We start from the raw sequence: 23509 nt of genomic DNA, 5'->3' as shown, positions 1-23509 counted from the left end.
CGTGAACCTTAGGTGCATGTTTACTAATCACTGGGACGCTGCTGTTCATCAAGATAGTCTCTTTAAACTCCACATCTGTTGATATCCAGTTATGTTATAATTATGAAATATAATTCATTTAAAGCAAACAGATTAGCCTGTTGTTAACTCTCTTCCTTCGAACACTTTATTCAATACACACAGAGACATTTGAGTTTTTTGCAGCATGGTGGTTAACAAGAGGCGACCACAAAGAAAGAGGAGTATATTTAATCAAGATACTAAAGCATCAGCAGATTGTAACTTAAAGCTGGTGAACTAATAAGAGGTTTTTAACCTTTTCCACCAGCAGAGCTTGAACAAGTAGCAGAGTCCTTTTTAATAATTAATGGAAGGTGTTCTGCTGTGTGTCAACTGTAATTTTAGTGAAGATATTGTGAAAATGGTAGACAAATGTTATGATGCCGTGTATGAAGGATGCTCACATTTCTTCCACTGAAGTTCTAGTGGATACTTCTTGTGGAAACTCACATCTTTGGTATCTCACTGATCATAAAACCCAGGGAATGAATTTCAACAGATCTTGTATGAAAGATCTGCAGGCAGCCCAGTGAAAAAGCTCTGTGATTTTAAAGATTGCCAGTTATTTATCCTCAAGAAACAAGTTAAAAATTATAAAACATATTTATGATCATTGAATTAATAGGGGTTTGTTTATATAAGGGATCTTACAGAAGAAGAGCTGGAAAAACACCATATGCTACAGCAGACTATCAAGTGAACCCACCACAGAAATACATCCCTGGAGCCAATGTTCTAAACAATGAGCTTATTCCATTGAACTTCAGGTTCACATTTATATATGTAATTTCTCTATAAAAACACACATATATAGATATATGAAGTATCTTTGTCTTCAATAAACATAGCTCTGTCACACATACCTGAGGAGGGAAACCCAGAAACAAAGCTGAGGTTAGAGCAATATTTTCAGTCACTTCCTGCTGACATTTCAGAGCCGACCACACAGCAAGCATGCACTAGAACTGATCAGTAGAGTCTTCGCTGAAATGTTGAATTCCTGGATATCTCTATCTTCCATATTATTTTGATGGCACAGCACACACCTCAGTATGTGGTAGTATTACCGCTAGTCATGGCATTGCTGTGTGAAATTCAAGCTTTTAAGGTAGAAGCCTGATGGAGGGATACACACAACAAATTGAATGGGAAGCTGAACGCAACTGAAGCACTTTGCTTGTCGACTTTAGACACACCCACTTTCAGGACCAAAAAGTAAGGAGGAGCAAATTCAAGAATATAAAATAATAATAATTATTTCCTTTTATTCAATTCTTTCTGGATATGTTTTGTTTTGATTTTTTTTATTTTTATTTCCTTTCTAAAAATAAGTCACTTACTGTTTCCCTCGTTATCTCCAGATAAGTTGACAAAGAGATGACTGCTGTGTGTGGGATCCTTCAAGTCTGTGAACTCACATGGATTAGGATATTCATCCTTCTGAACTATTTGCAAAAGACTTTTTGAAACAATAGGGAGTTCATTCCATTACAGTAACAATTTACATAATTGATGCAGAGATTGCTAGAAGCACACTGGTACCAGAATTGTTTCCTACAACTTCTTTCTTTACTCTGACCTGCACACCCCCCGGCATCTTCATAGGTGCTGCTTGCTGCAGTCAATCAAATATTAACTTTTTCAGACACGATCAGACCCATAGATAACAATGACCAACATCCAGTTGCTCCCAACAGTAAGTAAAGTTGGTCCAGTTTGACTGGAATTTTCATACTTCCTTTCAGTCTCGGAAAAGTAGATGATCGCTGAATACTTCACACAAAATAAGCAACGGCCTCAACATTTAAATCCGGGTAAGCTGTAAGTAGAATCGTTCTCCCTTGAGGAGACTGGGAAAGAAGTCAAAGTCTGTCCCAGAGAGATGCTGGCAAACTTAGAAAAAACTCCACTGGGACAGAGTGGGTGAGACGGCCCTTAGTGTTTAACAACTTTAATGGAAGCAAACCAGCTGGCATCAGTAGGAATGCAATAATTAAGAAGCAGAGTAGGCTATTCAGCCCTTTGAACCTGCTCTGCATTCTACAGCATAGCTGTTCATCAACTTCAACCTCATTTTCCATGCTATATCCATATTCCTTGATATAGCCAGTATCCAGGAACCTATTAATTTATACCTCGATCATATTTAATGACTAAGCCTACACACAGACCTCTAAGTAGAGACTTCCAAACTTTCTCTGCCTTCTGAGTGAAGATATTCCTCCTCATCTCTGTCCTAAATTGCTTGCCCTATATTCTGGGAGTTTGCCCCTGGCTCCAGGGATAACATCTTTTCTGCAACAATCCAGTCAAACATTTTAAGAATTTTATAAGTTACGATGAGATTATCTTTCATTTCTCTAAACTTCTTTTAACAGGCATATTCTACTCAAGCACTTCTTGTCGGACAGTCTTGCCAACCTGGGAATGAGTCCACTTCACCTCTGCTGCACACAAGATGTGATATGTATTCCAACCCTTAGGTAATGGGACCAAAATGCACTGAATGGTCCTGTTACAGTCTCATAAAGTTTCTAAACTTGAAGCAGGATATCTACGCTCCTGTGTACAAATTGCCTGGCAATAAAACCTCCTGTTTGTTTGCCTAATTTTGATTGTCACCTCTGAAGGCTCCAAGGAGGTCTCAAGCTACTACTGAAAGGTCACGATGTTTACCTGCAAATTAATGCCACTTTGTCTTTTCAGCCAATGCAGTACACTAAGTCTCAAGTGTAAGTGATTCCAAGGTTCGGATGGGACCTGGAGTTTTCCGCTTAGTCAGACTGAATGTTAATTTCAGCATTCCTCTATAGTGAAAATTCTCTGCCAGGTATCCATGATTCTACTATGCAAACAGGACCCGAATGAACAGAGGCATCTTAATGTTCTTTTTTTCAAATTTTGAGCAGTTTTCATAGGGCAAACAAGACGATTTCCTTTGGTTACAGAATCTGTGACTGAGGTGGAGCCTTACTGTGCCCTGAACAAGGTTCGATGTGGTGAGATATCTGGGAGAATTGTGTAAATAATCCAGTGATGCCTTTCTCAATGTTGGCAGCGACTTGTTGCATGTTCTGGGCATCAAGAAGCATCTCATAAGGCAGAGGCAAGATGCCTATTAATGAAGACCATTGCTTATTGTCGGCCTTATTAACAGCGCATCTAGACCCATTAAAATACCTCTTACCATCCTACCAACTACCATGAGGAAAGTCGATGCTGAGAAGTCTCAGTTTGAAATTCAGTTATACCTGGTGACTCCAGCTCACCACTTGCTCCTCCAGCCCTCCATCAGGGACAGTGGGAACCAGCAGCAGCACACCCTTGTTCACAGATCTTGTCAAGGAACATTTATCACCCTCTCTGCATCATCCTGACACATCTCCAATCCAACATAACAAGGTGTGAAGCTGCTTGGACACAGCAGGCCAAACAGCATCAGAGGAGCAGGAAAGCTTGACGTTTTGGGTCGGGACCCTTCTTCAGAGAAAAAAATCTCCAATCCACTTTGGTACGCTTCTATCCTTAAACACCATGGACAACAGCAACAACTACCATTGCAAATCAGGGTGGCCCAGCAATGTAAGGAATGGGCAGCCTCCAATTTTAGGCTGAGCTAGTAGAAAGATGACGGTGGAGCAGAGAAGATCATTCACCATATTCCTACACTGCTGGCCATTTCTCCAGTTGGCTTGAAACACATTGACTCGGGAGGGTACATTGAACCAGCCTGGCATATACTGGAGTGAAGACCTCCTCTGTCAATCCTCAGGGAAGAGAATGCCTGTCCTCTGCACCCCTCCATGTCCCAGTCCATAGAATGATGGGCTAATTTCCCCTTATCTGCCATGTCTATGACAAATGTTATGAAGGGCCCAGGACAACTTTTAACTGATGGGAATCGACCATGCATGATGCACAATTGCATTTTAAAGATGGTGGTAGCACCAGGGATGCCAGTATATTCTGGAATATTCTGGCAGCAGCAAGTTCTTCTGAGTACAATGAATGGCAGGATCTAGTTAGCATCAGATGAGATCGTCGCCATAGCAGCATGGTAGGTAGTTACTGAGGAGAGTTTGGGATGATGAGATGGGAAAACTGACGACCTTTCTGTGGAACAGGATGAAATTGAATATTGGCCAAAAATATTCAGCTTACATTTCATATGTTTAAAATTATCAGTAAGACACCAAGAAAGGATATAAATAACATTTGTCATACCAAAGCTAATTTTACCAAGCAAGAAATTTTTTTCTCCAATTTCTCTTTGCTGCCCCATTTAAAGCACTGTGTGGTCCATTTAAGGTTGCACAGCTGACCAAATGCATGTCTTACAAGGAATGCTGCTCATGTGCAGTTTGTTTGTTCCCTGTCCAGTCCATTTCATGTAACATGGAGGGAGCTGTGCACAGGAGACTAGCACAGAAACTGGCTGAAGTGGAGATATTTACATCTTTCAAGGGGAGTGGCGAAAAATATGGAGTAATAAGAAGTGGAGTCGCAGGTGGACAGGATAGTGAAGGGGGCATTTGGTACACCTGCCTTTATTGGTCAGTGTGTTGAGTGTAGGAAGGAAGTCATTTTGTGGCTTTACAGGATATTAGTTAGGCCATTTTTGCAATACTGCATTCAGTTCTGGTATCCTTGCTGTGGGAAAGATGTTGTGAAACTAGAAAGGATTCAGATTGAGCTAGAGGGAGAGGCTGAATAGGCTGGGGCTATTTTCCCTTGAGTGCCGGAGGCTAAGGGGTAACCTTATAGAGGATTATAAAATCAAGAGGGGCATGAATAGTGTCAATAGCCAATGCCTTTTCCCCATGGTAGGGGAGCCGAAAACTAGAGGGCAGAGGTTTAAGGTGAGAGGGGCAAGATTTAAAACGGACCTAAGGGGCAACATTTTCACGCAGAGCATGGTGCATGTATAGAATGAGCTGCCTGAGGAGGTGGTGGAGGCTGGTACAATGACAATATTTAAGAGGCATCTGGATGGGTACGCAAATAGGAAGAGTTTAGAGGGATATAGGCCAAATTCTGGCAAATGAGTCTTGATCAGTTTAGGATATCTGGTTGGCATGGACAAATTGGACTGAAGGGTTTGTTTCCATGCTGTACATCTCTATGACTCGAGGTATACAGGAATTAGTTTTGCAGTGCTTAAGTAAGAAGCTAGAACAAACACAATGGACCTTTTGCTGCACTATAAATTTCTTTAGCTCTATTGAATCCCAAAATATAAAAACATGTCACACATAAAATTGAAAATTGGTACTCATATGACATTTTTCATGATCCGAGGTGTTCTAAGGCACTTTTATGCCAATAAATTGCTTCTAATTTGTAATGTAGAAGGTACAGCAACTAATTTGCACAATCCAGCAGTATTCAATTGAGCCAATGAGGCCTTGCCTCTTTTTAGAAAGGCCTGATGTATTAAATGCCAATGAGGTACTGAACTGGGCAACTGGATGTGCCTTCCCCTGGAGCAGGAGCCCCTGGGACAGAAGAACCCACTGCCAAGAGATGCTGGCCAACCTGAAGCCACCAACTCTTTACTGCTCAGCAGTACTACCAGGGAGTTGGAGGGTGCTGCCAGTATTACTCCCATGTAAATCCTCGGGTTACAATGGACCAAGGCAGAAGTAAGTTGTAGCTAGAGAGTGGTCTTGGGGTGGAGTTTCTGGGAATGGGCTGAGGGCAAGAGGATGGCACTCAGCATGCACACCCCCCACCCCCAACCCCCTCTTCCAGGCTCCTAATTAGGCAGCGAGTCTGAGTGGATACTCCTCACTCCACATGCCCTGAATAAATAAATCAGTTTTCCCTGATTGGACATTACCCCAGCTAGCAATGGGTAAATACCAGCCAATGTGTATCAATGCCCCCTTTAGAATCTCAGTTGGTGTCTGGGCAGGGACGTCATCCATGTGTGTTCCTGTCAGAAACATTTAGTTAATAAACAGAAGTGGTTATTAGAAGTTGTAAAGCCTTAACTCAGAGATGGTAGGAACTGCCAATGCTGGAGAATCTGAGGCAACAAGGTGTAGAGCTGGATGAACACTGCAGGCCAATGGGTATCAGAGGAGCAGGAAGGCTGATGTTTCGGGTCTAGATCCTTCTTCAGAAATTTCCATCAAACAGAGCCCCTATGGTTTTGGAAGGGGAAATAATGCTGTTTGACAAATTTGCTGAAGTCTTTTGAGGTTATAACAAGTAGTATTGATAGAAGGAACTGGTACATGAAGTTCTGAAGAAGAATCCTACTGAAATCAAAAAGAATCGACTGTTTATATTGTTTCTTTCCACACAGATGCAGCCAGATGGCTGAGTTTCTCCAACATTATTTGCGTTTGTTTAAGATTTCCAATGTTACAGTGTAACCGGCTTGCCTCACTCTGTCCAAGCACCCTATGACATGTATGTCCTTGCTTGCTATGATCTGCCTGTACTGCTCACAAACAAAGCTTTTCACTGTATTCCATTACACGCGACAATAAATCAAATTAAATCAACCATTTTATTTTTAAGCTGGTACATGTAATGTGTTTGGATTTGAAGAAGGCATTCAATAAGGTGCCATGTGAAAGATTATTAAGATAGAAGCTCAAGATACTAGAATTAATGGATAGCATGCATTGACAATTCATTAACACACAGAAGACAGATTTGGAATTAATGGATCTTTTATCAGCTTGGAAAGACATAATTAGTGAAGTGCCTCAATTATTTACTAAATATTTTTATTACTTGAAGCAGGGGACAGAATGCAATGTATCCAAATTTGCTAACGATAGATTACAAAAATAGTTGGGAGGGCATGTTTTGATGAGGATATGAAGAATCTTCAAGGCGAAATAGATAAGATGAGCGTGTGAGCAAAAGCATGGAAACTGGAGTTTGTTGTAGGATGAGTGTGAAGTCATGCACCTTGGTAGGAAGAATCAAAAAGCTGTCTATTATTTAAACTGAGAGATACTCCAAAGAAATGCAGCACGGAGAGATATTGGTGTTCCAAGCAAGACAAAAGTTTTTACTTTACCAATACATAAACGGGAATACAGCTGAAGAGATGTTATTCAACAGATGAATGTTTCTTCACATATTAATATTTTTACAGTTATGCTTGCTACTCATGTATATAATCTGTCACTTGACCATAAAGAGTACAAGGCAAGTACAGTGTTACTGTCTCCTTAGAAAGCTGACCAGTGCACCTGAGATGCTGCTTAGCCTGCTGTGTTCACCCAGCTCCATATTTGTTATCTCGGATTCTCCAGCATCTACAGTTCCCATTAACTCTGATACAATCCCAGTTTGGAGACTTCCTTTCCATTGTAAGTCTAAGCAAACTCCTGCTGTGTCTATATCCGGTGATCATGTCCCTTAAAGTTACAAACAGGTTCCAATTTGTCGCAATTTACTCCAAACATTTGCAACTTAACACATAGAATCAGAGCATCCTTATCAGTGAAGAATTCGCACTGATCCTCCAAATAGCATACCACTCTGGCTCACCGCCCGCTCCATAGCCCTGCATGGAGGTTTTAACCATACAATTAAGTTCCTGTAACATTAATGAGTTTCATTTTTACATACATTTTCATGGTTGTCTCTTGTGTAGCTAAACAGCTCGTACCTCCTGTAGGTCTGTGCAGTTCTAAATTAAGCTTACATTCCACATGTTTTGTTTAAAGGTGTAAAAAGCCTCAACCAAGTGTTGTCCTACATAAATTTGTATACCTATATGCCCTTCTACATATCTATCTAGTTGTCTATTTAATTCTGTACGCAAGTGTACTTACAGCAATCATGAACATAATGAAAGTTTTTCAATCTAGAATCTTACTCCATGTACAAGTCATAAAATGTTGTATCCCATTAAACTATCCTCTTTCGAGACACAGTGTAAGCCTAAATTTTACAAGCATTATTTGAATGATTCAAAGATGATGACTGATTTTAACCAGAGAAAGAATAGCATGTTTCTGTTCTAAAAGAGGAAACACCTCTAAAGGCAGTATCTGTGTGGCGCAGTGGCTCAGTGGTTAGCACTGCTGCCCCACAGCACTGAGGCCCTGGGTTCAATTTTACCCTCAGGTGACTGTGTGAAGTTTGCACATTCTCCCTGTGTATGTGCAGGTTTCCTCCCATGTCCAAAGATGTGTAGGTTAGGCAGACTGCCGTTAACATAGTGTCCAAGAATGTGCTGGCTTAGTGAATGAACCATGGGAAATGCAGAGTTAAAAGGTAGGGGAGTGGGTCCAATGGGTCAAATGGCCTCCTTCCACAATGAAAGGGCATTTGAAAGTACTGAGTATGGCCTGAAATCAGCCATGATATTTTTCATTTGTCTTCTTCAAGCTAGGGAGTGAAAATAAAAGCATTTAATTTTCATCCAGTGTTCATTTTATCAGAAGCCCTCATTCAATCTGAGTTACCAAAGATAAAGTCTTAAAAATAGTAGTGCAATCATCTTGTCTTTGATAAAGGTAATAATGCTCAGCTGTACCTTCTGTGTTGCTATTTCCACTGACCCAGCAAACCGCAAAACCTCTCTTTAAAACACCCATTTATATTTTCTGTTATTCTCATCCAAATTGCAAAATGTTCTCTTCAGAGGTATCATTAGTAGTTTTGATTCCAAGGGTCTCATCCTTGTTTAATCCTTCATTAATCAGAGATGTATTGTAATGTGTTTCTGGATTTATCATCTCTTTCTTTCAACCTAAATGTGTTTCTCATTTCAGTTAAAAGTAATGGCAGTTTTCATCATTTTCAACTTAATACCTCGAATCAGAGTATCCTTACCAGTGAATAATTCACACTGATGCCCTAATTAGCATCGCATTCAGACCCACCACCTACCCCATAGCCCTACATGGAGTTTTTACCACAGCTATCCCACATAACCTGCACATCCATAGACACTGGCATTATTTAGCATGGACAATCAACCAAACCTGCACATCATTGCACTGTGGGAGGAAACCAGACCACCCTGGAAGAAAGCCAAACAGACAGATGAGAATGAACAAACTCCATATAGACAGTTGCCCAAGGCTGGAATCGAACCTGGGTCTCTGGCACTGTGAGGCATCAGTGCTAACCACTATCTAGAAAGTGATTGATACTGCTTGTGGTTGAGTGTGTCAATACAGTGATTAAGCCAACATTACCTCTTTGAAAATATGAAGTCTTAACTACATTTAAGAATCTGAATATTCTCAAGGAGAAGAAAAACACAGTTCTGCTATCATAAAAGCATAAATTACATATTATGTAGAAGATACTGTCCATTTGTTGAGGAGTACAGCCAATATAAGTCATTTGGCTCAGCTTGTCTCTGCTGATGTTTGTACTCCACATCTGTGTCCTCTCCTTTCCAATTAATCGGACCATCACACTTTCTTACTCCTTTCAGTGCCAAGTACGTACTTAGTTACCCCTTAGATCTTTCCATGCCATTCACCTCAATGGCTCAAACGTGAGTTGCAGAGGCCATAACTGGGCATCAGTGTAGCAGATTTAAGATAGATTTAAATAGATTAGTAAAAGACAAAAAGGCAACAGAAGGCATAGCATTTTTATTCAATGTGTCATTATAATGCAGCTAAGCAGCTGGTAGAGGCCAGTTCAAGCCATTTCTTTTAGCAAAAGGAATTAGATAAAATATGATGGGGTGGGGCATGGAAAATATAGTCTATGTGGAGGTAGCAAGGGAATGGGGCCAATTGTTGTTCAGAGAGTTGATACAGGCTCATTAAAATGAATGAGCCCCTTCTGTGATGTAATAATTCTACGGTCCCATCCTATGAATGATAATAATTAACACAGAGCTTAAGCCTTATCAGTTCTCATAAATTTCAAAACAGTTGTGCCAACATTACGCTAAAGAGTACTGCGGTTTAGAGGTTCCAACACATACAGAATATGATTCAGACATGCCTCAATCATTTGGAATGCACACCGACTTGTTTGAAACCCAACTTTCATGCACCTAAGTGAAGTGTCCTACAATGTGAATGGAAGAATTATGCAGTGCTCTCATAGACTATAGCAAAATGAGTTTCTTGCACTGGGCCTTTGCCTTATAAGACTTCATTTACTAACCACTGTCCTAGAAATCAGCTCATGTCCCAACTATCATTCAGATATGCAGCAAGGGGTGCAAAGCAATGGAGTGCTTTGACTTCTGTTGAGGCCAACAGTACAGTCACTGAACTTGAAATTGTCAGCAGGTCAACTCACAGTAGATAACACGTTCTATTAGGCCCACTTAGTCCAACAAAACATAATGCAACAAAAATTGAGATCATTACTCCCTGTTCCAGGAACCTGTAGCATTGGCAATTACGGACGTACTGTGCAGACAAATCTCCCTGACATTTCTTCATGTATCTTCTTTCTTGGATCCCAACATATTCTGAGAAAATGTTGTTTGGAACAATCAAAACCCGAGCTGTTCACATTTAAGAAGTTTTTCCCTTTATTTTCCAAACATGACTGATCTTTAGCACTAAGACTATGGATGGAGTAGCACATGATATGAATCAGGATTTGAAATTGAGTCATTTGTTTACTTTCATGGTATCTCATTTGTAAATTTTATAAACATAGACTGTAGTGGTCATCACTAATTATTTATTGATGTGCATTATATTAAGTCAGTCCCATAAATGACTGTTTAAGCATTGCAATCAGCCATGTGAAATTAGGAACAGACATCCTTAAGGCTGGGACCTACAGAATAAGAAGCAATAAATTGAAGATGGTTGAAGAAGTAGCTGAATAGCTGTGCATCCTGCATTAGATCAACTCAGCTGTTCAATGGTTCTTCTGGATGAGGTCATCAAGAAGTGCTTGCCTACTGCTGGGAAAAGAAAGATGGATCTATGGATGTTCAAGAACAATGTTAAAAGAGAAATTGACAAGGGTGTCAAGATTATGGGGGAGCAGAAGAGTGGAATTAAAGCAACATTAGATTTGCCATGGTTTTACTAAATGGTGGAGCAGGCCTGATGGGCCAAATAGTCTATACGTTCTATTTCTTACAATTACATGAGAATGTGAAAAAAATGGAATGAATGCTGACACAAACTCTTACACAAATCTACCTTCCTAGATGAGTGCTCATTACCCCAGTGTGTGAGAGATTGTCAAGCAGTACTTTGTAAATGTCATCACGATCAGCTGTAAAATGCATCATTCCATTTGAAGTAAAATCTATTAGGAGAGAAAAAATACCATAGGTTTTATATTATTCTGTATAACAAAGGTGCTTAATATAAAATTTCTTGAAATAAAGGGCACACATAAAATGCATTAAGGCAGATTAATCAAGATGTTTAAGTAGCTATTCTTCATTTTCTTATCTTTTTGTTTCTGCTTCAGTAGCTAACATAGTAGAGATAACTGTAGAGTAACAAACCCACACAGTATCATTCATTGCAGCCAACTCAGCCTATTTACAGGAGATAAGTGGTTGTGTCATTTGTTTATTTATAAATTTCCTGTTGCAGTTGCATCAAAAGCAGACTGATTTGAAAGCTGAGACTCACAATTGCAAAAGTGGTGTATTCGATAGGATAAAGGTTCTGATGCTTTTATTCTGAAAATGGAAGGAGTTCATGGACAATCTGATAGATGAGTACCTCAAGAACTTTGAACTGGTCCAAAATTTTTTATTTTTAATTCTCACATTGAGAATAACCTCCTTCATGCTGTGTGGCTGTTCTAAACGGGACAGGCTTTGAAGAGATCGAGCAACTCAAGACTGGGCACCTGTGAGATGCTGTGGGCTATCAACATCAGCTGAATTGTACTCCAGCACAATCTGTAACCTCATGGCCCAACATATTCCCCCATTCAATCATGCCCAACAAGCCAGGGTATTAACACTGGTTTACTAGAGAGCACAGGAGGGCATGCCAGGAGCACCAGGCATACCTGAAAATGAGGTGTCAACCTGGCAAAGCCACCAAACAGGTCTACTTGCACACCAAACAGCGAAAGCAGCAAGTGATAGAGCTAAGCAATCCCTCAACCAATGGATCTGATGTATGTTCAACGGTCCTGCCACATTCAGTTGTGAATGGTTGTGTGCAATTAAGCAACTCCCTGGATGAGGAGGCTCTACAAATATCCCCATCCTCAATGGTGGAAGACCCCAGCACATCAGTGCTAAAGATTAGGTTGAAGCATTTACAGCAATCCTCAGCCAGAAGTGCAGAATGGATAATCTGTCTCGCCCTTCCTCAGTGTTCCCCAGCATTACCAATGCCAGTCTTCAGCCAATTCGATTCACTCGACGTGATGTCAAGAAATGGTTAGAGACACAGGAGACTGCAAAGGCTATAGGTCTTGACTAAAGATAATAAAATGTGAGGCTGGATGAACACAGCAGGCCAAGCAGCATCTCAGGAGCACAAAAGCTGACGTTTCGGGCCTAGACCCTTCATCAGAGAGGGGGATGGGGGGAGGGAACTGGAATAATTAGGGAGAGAGGGGGAGGCGGACCGAAGATGGAGAGTAAAGAAGATAGGTGGAGAGAGTGTAGGTGGGGAGGTAGGGAGGGGATAGGTCAGTCCAGGGAAGACGGACAGGTCAAGGAGGTGGGATGAGGTTAGTAGGTAGCGGGGGGTGCGGCTTGGGGTGGGAGGAAGGGATGGGTGAGAGGAAGAACCGGTTAGGGAGGCAGAGACAGGTTGGACTGGTTTTGGGATGCAGTGGGTGGGGGGGAAGAGCTGGGCTGGTTGTGTGGTGCAGTGGGGGGAGGGGATGAACTGGGCTGGTTTAGGGATGCAGTAGGGGAAGGGGAGATTTTGAAACTGGTGAAGTCCACATTGATACCATATGGCTGCAGGGTTCCCAGGCGGAACATGAGTTGCTGTTCCTGCAACCTTCGGGTGGCATCATTGTGGCAGTGCAGGAGGCCCATGATGGACATGTCATCAAGAGAATGGGAGGGGGAGTGGAAATGGTTTGCGACTGGGAGGTGCAGTTGTTTGTTGCGAACTGAGCGGAGGTGTTCTGCAAAGCGGTCCCCAAGCCTCCGCTTGGTTTCCCCAATGTAGAGGAAGCCGCACCGGGTACAGTGGATGCAGTATACCACATTGGCAGATGTGCAGGTGAACCTCTGCTTGATGTGGAATGTCATCTTGGGGCCTGGGATGGGGGTGAGGGAGGAGGTGTGGGGACAAGTGTAGCATTTCCTGCGGTTGCAGGGGAAGGTGCCGGGTGTGGTGGGGTTGGAGGGCAGTGTGGAGCGAACAAGGGAGTCACGGAGAGAGTGGTCTCTCCGGAAAGCAGACAGGGGAGGGGATGGAAAAATGTCTTGGGTGGTGGGGTCAGATTGTAAATGGCGGAAGTGTCGGAGGATAATGCGTTGTATCCGGAGGTTGGTAGGGTGGTGTGTGAGAACGAGGGGGATCCTCTTGGGGCGGTTGTGGCGGGGGCGGGGTGTGAGGGATGTGTCGCGGGAAATGCGGGAGACGCGGTCAAGGGCGTTCTCGATCACCGTGGGGGGAAAGTTGCGGTCCTTAAAGAACTTGGACATCTGGGATGTACGGGAGTGGAATGTCTTATCGTGGGAGCAGATGCGGCGGAGGCGGAGGAATTGGGAATAGGGGATGGAATTTTTGCAGGAGGGTGGGTGGGAGGAGGTGTATTCTAGGTAGCTGTGGGAGTCGGTGGGCTTGAATTGGACATCAGTTACAAGCTGGTTGCCTGAGATGGAGACTGAGAGGTCCAGGAAGGTGAGGGATGTGCTGGAGATGGCCCAGGTGAACTGAAGGTTGGGGTGGAAGGTGTTGGTGAAGTGGATGAACTGTTCGAGCTCCTCTGGGGAGCAAGAGGCGGCGCCGATACAGTCATCAATGTACCGGAGGAAGAGGTGGGGTTTGGGGCCTGTGTAGGTGCGGAAGAGGGACTGTTCCACGTAACCTACAAAGAGTCAGGCATAGCTGGGGCCCATGCGGGTGCCCATGGCCACCCCCTTAGTCTGTAGGAAGTGGGAGGAGTCAAAAGAGAAGTTGTTGAGTGTGAGGACGAGTTCAGCTAGGCGGATGAGAGTGTCGGTGGAGGGGGACTGGTCGGGCCTGCGGGACAGGAAGAAGCGGAGGGCCTTGAGGCCATCTGCATGCGGAATGCAGGTGTACAGGGACTGGACGTCCATGGTGAAAATGAGGTGTTGGGGGCCAGGGAATTGGAAGTCCTGGAGGAGGTGGAGGGCGTGGGTGGTGTCACGGACGTAGGTGGGGAGTTCCTGGACCAAAGGGGAGAAAATGGAGTCCAGATAGGTGGAGATGAGTTCGGTGGGGCAGGAGCAGGCTGAGACGATGGGTCGACCAGGGCAGGCAGGTTTGTGGATTTTGGGAAGGAGATAGAAACGGGCCGTGCGGGGTTGGGGAACAATGAGGTTGGAGGCTGTGGGTGGGAGGTCCCCTGAGGTGATGAGGTCGTGAATGGTGTTGGAGATGATGGTTTGGTGCTCGGGTGTGGGGTCATGATCGAGGAGGCAGTAGGAGGTGGTGTCGGAGAGTTGGCGTCTGGCCTCGGCGATGTAGAGGTCAGTGCGCCATACTACCGCTGCGCCACCCTTGTCTGCAGGTTTGATGGTGAGGTTGGGGTTGGAGCGGAGGGAGCGGAGGGCTGCCCGTTCTGCGGGGGAGAGGTTGGAGTGGGTGAGAGGGGTGGAGAGGTTGAGGCGGTTGATGTCTCGACGGCAGTTGGAGATGAAGAGGTCGAGGGAGGGTAGGAGGCCTGGGGGTGGTGTCCAGGAGGAGGACTTGTGTTGGAAGCGGGTGAAGGGGTCAGTGGAAGGAGGGTTGGGTTCCCAGTTGAAGAAGTAGGCATGGAGGCGAAGACGGCGGAAAAGCTGCTCTATGTCCGACCGTGACTGGTATTCGTTGATGTGTGGTTGTAGGGGGACAAAGGTGAGCCCCTTGCTAAGGACTGTCTCCTTCCTATCTCCTTCCCAAAATCCACAAACCTGCCTGCCCTGGTCGACCCATCGTCTCAGCCTGCTCCTGCCCCACCGAACTCATCTCCACCTATCTGGACTCCATTTTCTCCCCTTTGGTCCAGGAACTCCCCACCTACGTCCGTGACACCACCCACGCCCTCCACCTCCTCCAGGACTTCCAATTCCCTGGCCCCCAACACCTCATATTCACCATGGACGTCCAGTCCCTGTACACCTGCATTCCGCATGCAGATGGCCTCAAGGCCCTCCGCTTCTTCCTGTCCCGCAGGCCCGACCAGTCCCCCTCCACCGACACTCTCATCCGCCTAGCTGAACTCGTCCTCACACTCAACAACTTCTCTTTTGACTCCTCCCACTTCCTACAGACTAAGGGGGTGGCCATGGGCACCCGCATGGGCCCCAGCTATGCCTGCCTCTTTGTAGGTTACGTGGAACAGTCCCTCTTCCGCACCTACACAGGCCCCAAACCCCACCTCTTCCTCCGGTACATTGATGACTGTATCGGCGCCGCCTCTTGCTCCCCAGAGGAGCTCGAACAGTTCATCCACTTCACCAACACCTTCCACCCCAACCTTCAGTTCACCTGGGCCATCTCCAGCACATCCCTCACCTTCCTGGACCTCTCAGTCTCCATCTCAGGCAACCAGCTTGTAACTGATGTCCATTTCAAGCCCACCGACTCCCACAGCTACCTAGAATACACCTCCTCCCACCCACCCTCCTGCAAAAATTCCATCCCCTATTCCCAATTCCTCCGCCTCCGCCACATCTGCTCCCACGATAAGACATTCCACTCCCGCACATCCCAGATGTCCAAGTTCTTTAAGGACCGCAACTTTCCCCCCACGGTGATCGAGAACGCCCTTGACCGCGTCTCCCGCAATTCCCGCGACACATCCCTCACACCCCGCCCCCGCCACAACCGCCCCAAGAGGATCCCCCTCGTTCTCACACACCACCCTACCAACCTCCGGATACAACGCATTATCCTCCGACACTTCCGCCATTTACAATCTGACCCCACCACCCAAGACATTTTTCCATCCCCTCCCCTGTCTGCTTTCCGGAGAGACCACTCTCTCCGTGACTCCCTTGTTCGCTCCACACTGCCCTCCAACCCCACCACACCCGGCACCTTCCCCTGCAACCGCAGGAAATGCTACACTTGTCCCCACACCTCCTCCCTCACCCCCATCCCAGGCCCCAAGATGACATTCCACATCAAGCAGAGGTTCACCTGCACATCTGCCAATGTGGTATACTGCATCCACTGTACCCGGTGCGGCTTCCTCTACATTGGGGAAACCAAGCGGAGGCTTGGGGACCGCTTTGCAGAACACCTCCGCTCAGTTCGCAACAAACAACTGCACCTCCCAGTCGCAAACCATTTCCACTCCCCCTCCCATTCTCTTGATGACATGTCCATCATGGGCCTCCTGCACTGCCACAATGATGCCACCCGAAGGTTGCAGGAACAGCAACTCATGTTCCGCCTGGGAACCCTGCAGCCATATGGTATCAATGTGGACTTCACCAGTTTCAAAATCTCCCCTTCCCCTACTGCATCCCTAAACCAGCCCAGTTCATCCCCTCCCCCCACTGCACCACACAACCAGCCCAGCTCTTCCCCCCCACCCACTGCATCCCAAAACCAGTCCAACCTGTCTCTGCCTCCCTAACCGGTTCTTCCTCTCACCCATCCCTTCCTCCCACCCCAAGCCGCACCCCCCGCTACCTACTAACCTCATCCCACCTCCTTGACCTGTCCGTCTTCCCTGGACTGACCTATCCCCTCCCTACCTCCCCACCTACACTCTCTCCACCTATCTTCTTTACTCTCCATCTTCGGTCCGCCTCCCCCTCTCTCCCTAATTATTCCAGTTCCCTCCCCCCATCCCCCTCTCTGATGAAGGGTCTAGGCCCGAAACGTCAGCTTTTGTGCTCCTGAGATGCTGCTTGGCCTGCTGTGTTCATCCAGCCTCACATTTTATTATCTTGGAATCTCCAGCATCTGCAGTTCCCATTATCTCAGGTCTTGACTAAAGTCTGGCAGTAGTACTGAAGACCTGTGCCCTAGAACATGCCACTCCCTTAGCCCAGCTATTCCACTACAGTTACAATACTGGTATCTACCTGACAATGTAGAATATTGCCCAGGCAAGTCCTGTACACAAAAAGCAGGACAAATCCAACCCGGCCAATTACTGCGCCATCAGTCTCCTCTCGATCATCAGTGAAGTGATGGAAGGTGTCATCAATACTACCATCAAACAGCACTTGCGCATCAATAACCTGATCCCCATCACTCAGCTTGGGTTCCACCAGGGCCATTCAGATCCTGACCTCATTACAGCCTAGGTTCAAACATGGACAAATAAACTGAATTCCAGAAATGAGGTGAGAGTGACAGCCCTTGACATCAAGGCTGCTTTCACTTGAGTATGGCATCAATGAGCCGTAGCAAAACTGAAATCAATGGATATCAGAGGACAATCTCTCTAGTGGTTGGAATGCTACATGGCATATAGTCGTGATTGTTGGATGTCAGTCATCTTGCCTCAAGGATATCTCTCCAGGTGTTTGTCACGGTAGTGTCCTAGACCCAAGCATTTCAGCTGCTTCATGAATGACCTTCCCTCCAACATAAGGTCAGAAGTGAGGATGTTTGCAAATGATTGCACAATGTTCAGTACTATTCGCGTCTCCTCAGATACAGATATAACTCCTATAATGCAATAGATACATTCTTGTGTGACTTTGCACCATAGAAAATCCCAATTAAAAATTCGCATTATCGGGAGATTGTTCTGCAAATTTGTTATACCGTGCAGCAGAAAGCTCATGTTACCAAAACAGCGTCCACTACTCATCAATCACATTACTGCCAATTCACGTTAACGACTCATGCATTATACCAGAACTACCTATTCTAAAGCAGTCCATGTTAAAATGTATCAGAGATAATGGGAACTGCAGATGCTGGAGAATTCCAAGATAAGAAAATGTGAGGCTGGATGAACACAGCAGGCTAAGCAGCATCTCAGGAGCACAAAAGCTGATGTTTCGGGCCTAGACCCTTCATCAGAGAGGGGAATGGGGAGAGGGAACTGGAATAAATAGGGAGAGAGGGGGAGGCGGACCGAAGATGGAGAGAAAAGAAGATAGGTGGAGAGGAGAGTATAGGTGGGGAGGTAGGGAGGGGATAGGTCAGTCCAGGGAAGACGGACAGGTCAAGGAGGTGGGATGAGGTTAGTAGGTAGCTGGGGGTGCGGCTTGGGGTGGGAGGAAGGGATGGGTGAGAGGAAGAACCGGTTAGGGAGGCAGAGACAGGTTGGACTGGTTTTGGGATGCAGTGGGTGGGGGGAAAGAGCTGGGCTGGTTGTGTGGTGCAGTGGGGGGAGGGGACGAACTAGGCTGGTTTAGGGATGCAGTAGGGGAAGGGGAGATTTTGAAACTGGTGAAGTCCACATTGATACCATATGGCTGCAGGGTTCCCAGGCGGAATATGAGTTGCTGTTCCTGCAACCTTCGGGTGGCATCATTGTGGCGGTGCAGGAGGCCCATGATGGACATGTCATCTAGAGAATGGGAGGGGGAGTGGAAATGGTTTGCGACTGGGAGGTGCAGTTGTTTGTTGCGAACTGAGCGGAGGTGTTCTGCAAAGCGGTCCCCAAGCCTCCGCTTGGTTTCCCCAATGTAGAGGAAGCCGCACCGGGTACAGTGGATGCAGTATACCACATTGGCAGACGTGCAGGTGAACCTCTGCTTAATGTGGAATGTCATCTTGGGGCCTGGGATGGGGGTGAGGGAGGAGGTGTGGGGACAAGTGTAGCATTTCCTGCGGTTGCAGGGGAAGGTGCCGGGTGTGATGGGGTTGGAGGGCAGTGTGGAGCGAACAAGGGAGTCACGGAGAGAGTGGTCTCTCCGGAAAGCAGACAGGGGAGGGGATGGAAAAATGTCTATTCCCAATTCCTCCGCCTCTGCCGCATCTGCTCCCACGATAAGACATTCCACTCCTGCACATCCCAGATGTCCAAGTTCTTTAAGGACCGCAACTTTCCCCCCACAGTGATCGAGAACGCCCTTGACCGCGTCTCCCGTATTTCCCGCAACACATCCCTCACACCCCGCCCCCGCCACAACCGCCCAAAGAGGATCCCCCTCGTTCTCACACACCACCCTACCAACCTCCGGATACAACGCATCATCCTCCGACACTTCCGCCATTTACAATCCGACCCCACCACCCAAGACATTTTTGAATAATGAGTTTCCAGCAAAAACTTGAAACAATGTTTTCTGTTTCATTTTTAAGTACAGCAGGCACACACTGAAACAACATTTCAGCTTACATTGTATAAGAAATTTGTAGTTTGTAATTTTACTTTGTATTGATGAACAATGTTTTTGAATACATCCCACAATAACTTTCCAGTAATAAAAATGTTTGTTTCTAATCTTCAAACAATAATTTAACTTATTAAATGGACATTTGCTTGGAATCTCTTCACATGTTTCCCCTTACACTTACTTCAGTATGCCATGTGCCATTCAAAGGCTGCAAACAAATGTTACAAATTTCCCGGGGCAACGGCATCTGGCCAAATCAACATCATCCAAATTTAAACAATTCCAAAGAATTGTCACTACATTTTTGATTCATTTCTGCAGGTTCTCTTTGAAAGTATTCTTTAGATTAGATTAGATTCCCTACAGTGTGGAAACAGGCCCTTCAGCCCAACAAGTCCACACCGCCCATTGAAGCATCCCACCCAGGCCCATCCTCCTATAACCCACACACCCCTGAACACTGCGGGCACCTTAGCATGGTCAATCCACCTAGCCTGCACATCTTTGGACTGTGGGAGGAAACTGGAGCACCTGGAGGAAACCCACGCAGACACGGGGAGAACATGCAAACTCCACACAGATAGTTGCCTGAGGCTGGAATTGAACCTGGGTCCCTGGTGCTGTGAGGCCGCAGTGCTAACCACTGAGCCACTGTGCTGCCCCAAGCTTATTAAGCTGTGGGTACCATGTGACAATGAACTGCATGGCATGACTTGTTCAATCTGATCACATGATGAAGCTGAATCACCATTAATGAAGATATACATATGAATTCACCATTGTTAATAAGATGTATAGCTTCTCATCACTATACCAAAATGACAATTATGATGTGCACATTATAAATTTCACTTTAGAATGAATTCTCTCGTAGCCCTGCAAATAGCTGACACATTGGTGATCATCTTCCAAATTCTATAGGCTCTAGAAGAGTTCCAATGGACAGGAGTGCAGCTAATGTAATGCCACTTTTTAAGATGGAGGCAGAGAGAAAACAGGGTATTATGGGTCGGTTAGTCTGATATTGGTGATGGGGAAATGCTGGAGTCCATTGCTGAAGATGTTAAAACTGAACATTTGGAAAGCAGGGACAGAATTGGTTCAAGTCAGCATGAATTCATTAAAGGGAAATAGTATTTGACAAATCTTCTGGAATATTTTGAGGATGTGACCAGTACAGTGGGCATGTGAATCAGTGGATATTATCTATCTGGACTTTCAAAAGGCTTTTGACAAGGTCCCATACAACACATTAGTGAGAAACTTTAAAGCTCATAGTATCAGACATAACTTATTGACGTGGACAGAGAATTGGTTGGCAGACAGGAAGCAGAAAGTTGGAGTCAACAGGACCTTTTCAGAGTGATAGGCAGCAATGAGTGGGATACCGTAGGGTTCAGTGCTGGGACCCCAGCTGTGCAGAACAGACATTAGTGATTTGGACGAAGGAATTGAATGCAATATCTCCAAATTTGCTGATAACATTAAGCTGGGTGGAAGTGTGTGCTGTGAGGAGGATGCTAAGAGGCTGCAGGGTGACTTGGACACTGGCTGAGTGGCCAAATACTTGGCAAATGCAATATAATGTGCATAAGTGTGGGTTTCTCCACTTTGGGGGCAGTTTAAGAAAAGGTGAGGTGTAACAAGATCTGGGTGTCATCATGGAACAGTCACTGAAGGTTGACATGCAGGTGCAGCAGGTGGTAAGAAAAGCTGATGGCATGCTGACCTTCACGGTGAGAAGATTTGAATAAAGGAGGAGGGATGACTTGCTGGACTTGTACAGGTTTTTGGTCAGGCTCCACCTGGAGTATTGAGTGCAATTTTGGTCTTCTAGTCTGAGGAAAGACATCCTTGCTATTGAGGGAGTTAAGCGAAAGTTTGTCAGACTGATTTCCAGGATGGCAGGATTGACATATGAAGAAAGATTGAATTGACTGGGCTTGTACTCACTGGAATTCAGAAGAATGAGGGGACATGTTACAGAAACATATAAAATCCTGATTGGACTGAACACGTGAGATGTGGGAAGAATGTTCTTGATATTGGGAAGTCCAGAACTAGGAGTCACAGTCTAAGAATGTGCAGTAAACCATTCCAGACTGAGATGAGGAAGAATTTCTTCATTCAGAGAGTTGTGAACCTGTTGAATTCGCTACCATAGGAAGCTGTTGGGGCCAGTTTGTTAGATATATTCAAGAGGGAGCTGGATGTGGGCTTTGTGGCTAAGGGGTATAGAGAGTGGGATACTGAAATTGCATGATCAGCCATGATCATATAGAATAGTGGTGCAGGCTCAAAGGGCCAAATGGCTTATTCCTGCACTAATGTCCATCTTCCTTATTTCATTGCCACCAAATAATCTTGATAAGAATCAATCACTGTTCTATATTCTTTCAAAATACTGGACTGGAGTTTACGGCACCCCATGAAGGAATTTATGTGGTGGTCAACATTCTGAATTTCCTTCCATTTCATTTAGTTCCACTCAAGGTTTCTCCTAAATATGCACCCTACACCTCCTTGCAGGATTAATAATTAGGGTTGCATCATCCTTAAAATGCAATACTCCATCATCATTAAAACTGTTCACCTTATCAAATCAATCTGGGTAGAAGCATTTGGGATTGCTGACTGATTAGCTTGTGTCACAAGTAGCCTGTTCTGCAACAGTGGGTAAGGTTTGAATGTCATGAATTGTGACCATACTGGGACTGGTGGCCCTGACCCTGCTGCACATTTGATTTTAACATAAGAAGATTTTGGCAAGCCATGTTGCGTTTGTGTATTGACATTGCAATATGCTTGACAATGTACACAATTGCTGATCCATTAAATATGAGACTGTCCTTTGTAGGCTATAGATTGCAAAACCACCTGCAGTTACATTTTATCAGGATGTGTAGTGATAAAAGACTGATACTAACTCCCATATCAATTTTACTTTTCAAGGTGTTTCCCCTTACTGTTTAGGACATCTGATGTTCATGCTTATTAGCGCTCATACTGTCAGTATGGGGTTTGAGATTAACAATATGGAAAGCTTGGTCACCTTCTGAAATTTACCTTTCATTTGATTCATCTGAACGCATTGATGTCTTTGCATTTGTGTACCTTCTTAGAATTTTCCTTGCTGCCAGTTTTGTGGCATTGTGTCATCTTGTTGGTCACCCATGTTATATTCTGGGGTCCAGCTTACGCTTCAGAATCAGAATTTCTGCACATGTGCCTGATATCACTTAGTGCCAGTAGAAATTTATAGTGCCTATTCCTTTACAAATCAGATAGCAGCTGTTTTGAGAGGTTGATACTCCTGTAAAACAAAACTTTCAAGAATAAAGCTATGAAATTTATAGCTCTCTGTAGTGCACTGCACTGTGCCTCAGCTCAAAAACGGGCTATAGCTTTTTATTAATCTTAAATATTCTGTAATCTTGACATATTTGATTCCAGTAAAGGAAAGCTTTGTCTTCTTGCTGGTCAATTTCTTATCTGTAGATCTGCCCGTACTGTTCAATATTGATGCTATTGACTGTTCCAATTCTTTGATGATCAATGTTATTGTTCAGTTGGTCTTCAATTAGTTTTCCAAATATCTGTTGTCAAGATATTAAGAGTTATTTTTTATTGACGGTCACCATGGCTAACCATGATGTGAGTTTTGCCTCCAAACAGGATATTTTATTTGATTAATCAATGCTTATATTAATCTATATCATTAAGAAACTAAGGCGTGGATGTCATGATATTGAAGCCAGCTATTACATTCTAATATTACAGTCATACATATATACATAAACTAACATTAAGCTATTAAGTTATATGTTTCTTGTAGCATGTCTTGCTTCAAATGATCTGCAGCAAGATGGAGTCAGAAATCATTATTTCCCCATGTTACATGTTATCATAGAATGATGATATCATGAGTATATGTCTAAACTGATCAGGACACATAACCTACAGCCATCAGCCTGCTGAATTAAGTGTCCTTCCCACTTCCATGCTTATCATGTCCAGGAGCAAAAGATTCCACTCCAGATTGAGCTGCACGTCCTGCCTCAAATAATGTAACACTCCCACCAATGTTAAATCCTTTTGGCACAGATGCCAGAGCAG

The 23509-nt window shown here is 44.7% G+C and overlaps 1 protein-coding gene across 1 annotated transcript in view; it reads right to left on the bottom strand.

The window, feature by feature from the left end:
• The window catches only part of LOC125452948 (synaptotagmin-like protein 2), a 236612-nt gene extending 235404 nt beyond the window's left edge, over positions 1 to 1208 (bottom strand). Inside the window, exon 1 of the mRNA XM_048531952.2 lies at positions 924 to 1208. The gene's annotated coding sequence lies outside the window, so the exon portion shown is untranslated. The remainder of the gene's footprint in view (positions 1 to 923) is intronic.
• Positions 1209 to 23509: the final 22301 nt, after the last annotated feature.

Source organism: Stegostoma tigrinum, chromosome 4 (assembly GCF_030684315.1).
Source record: "Stegostoma tigrinum isolate sSteTig4 chromosome 4, sSteTig4.hap1, whole genome shotgun sequence".
NCBI classification, from domain to species: Eukaryota; Metazoa; Chordata; class Chondrichthyes; order Orectolobiformes; family Stegostomatidae; genus Stegostoma; species Stegostoma tigrinum.
This window is presented reverse-complemented; position numbering and strand designations above follow the sequence as displayed.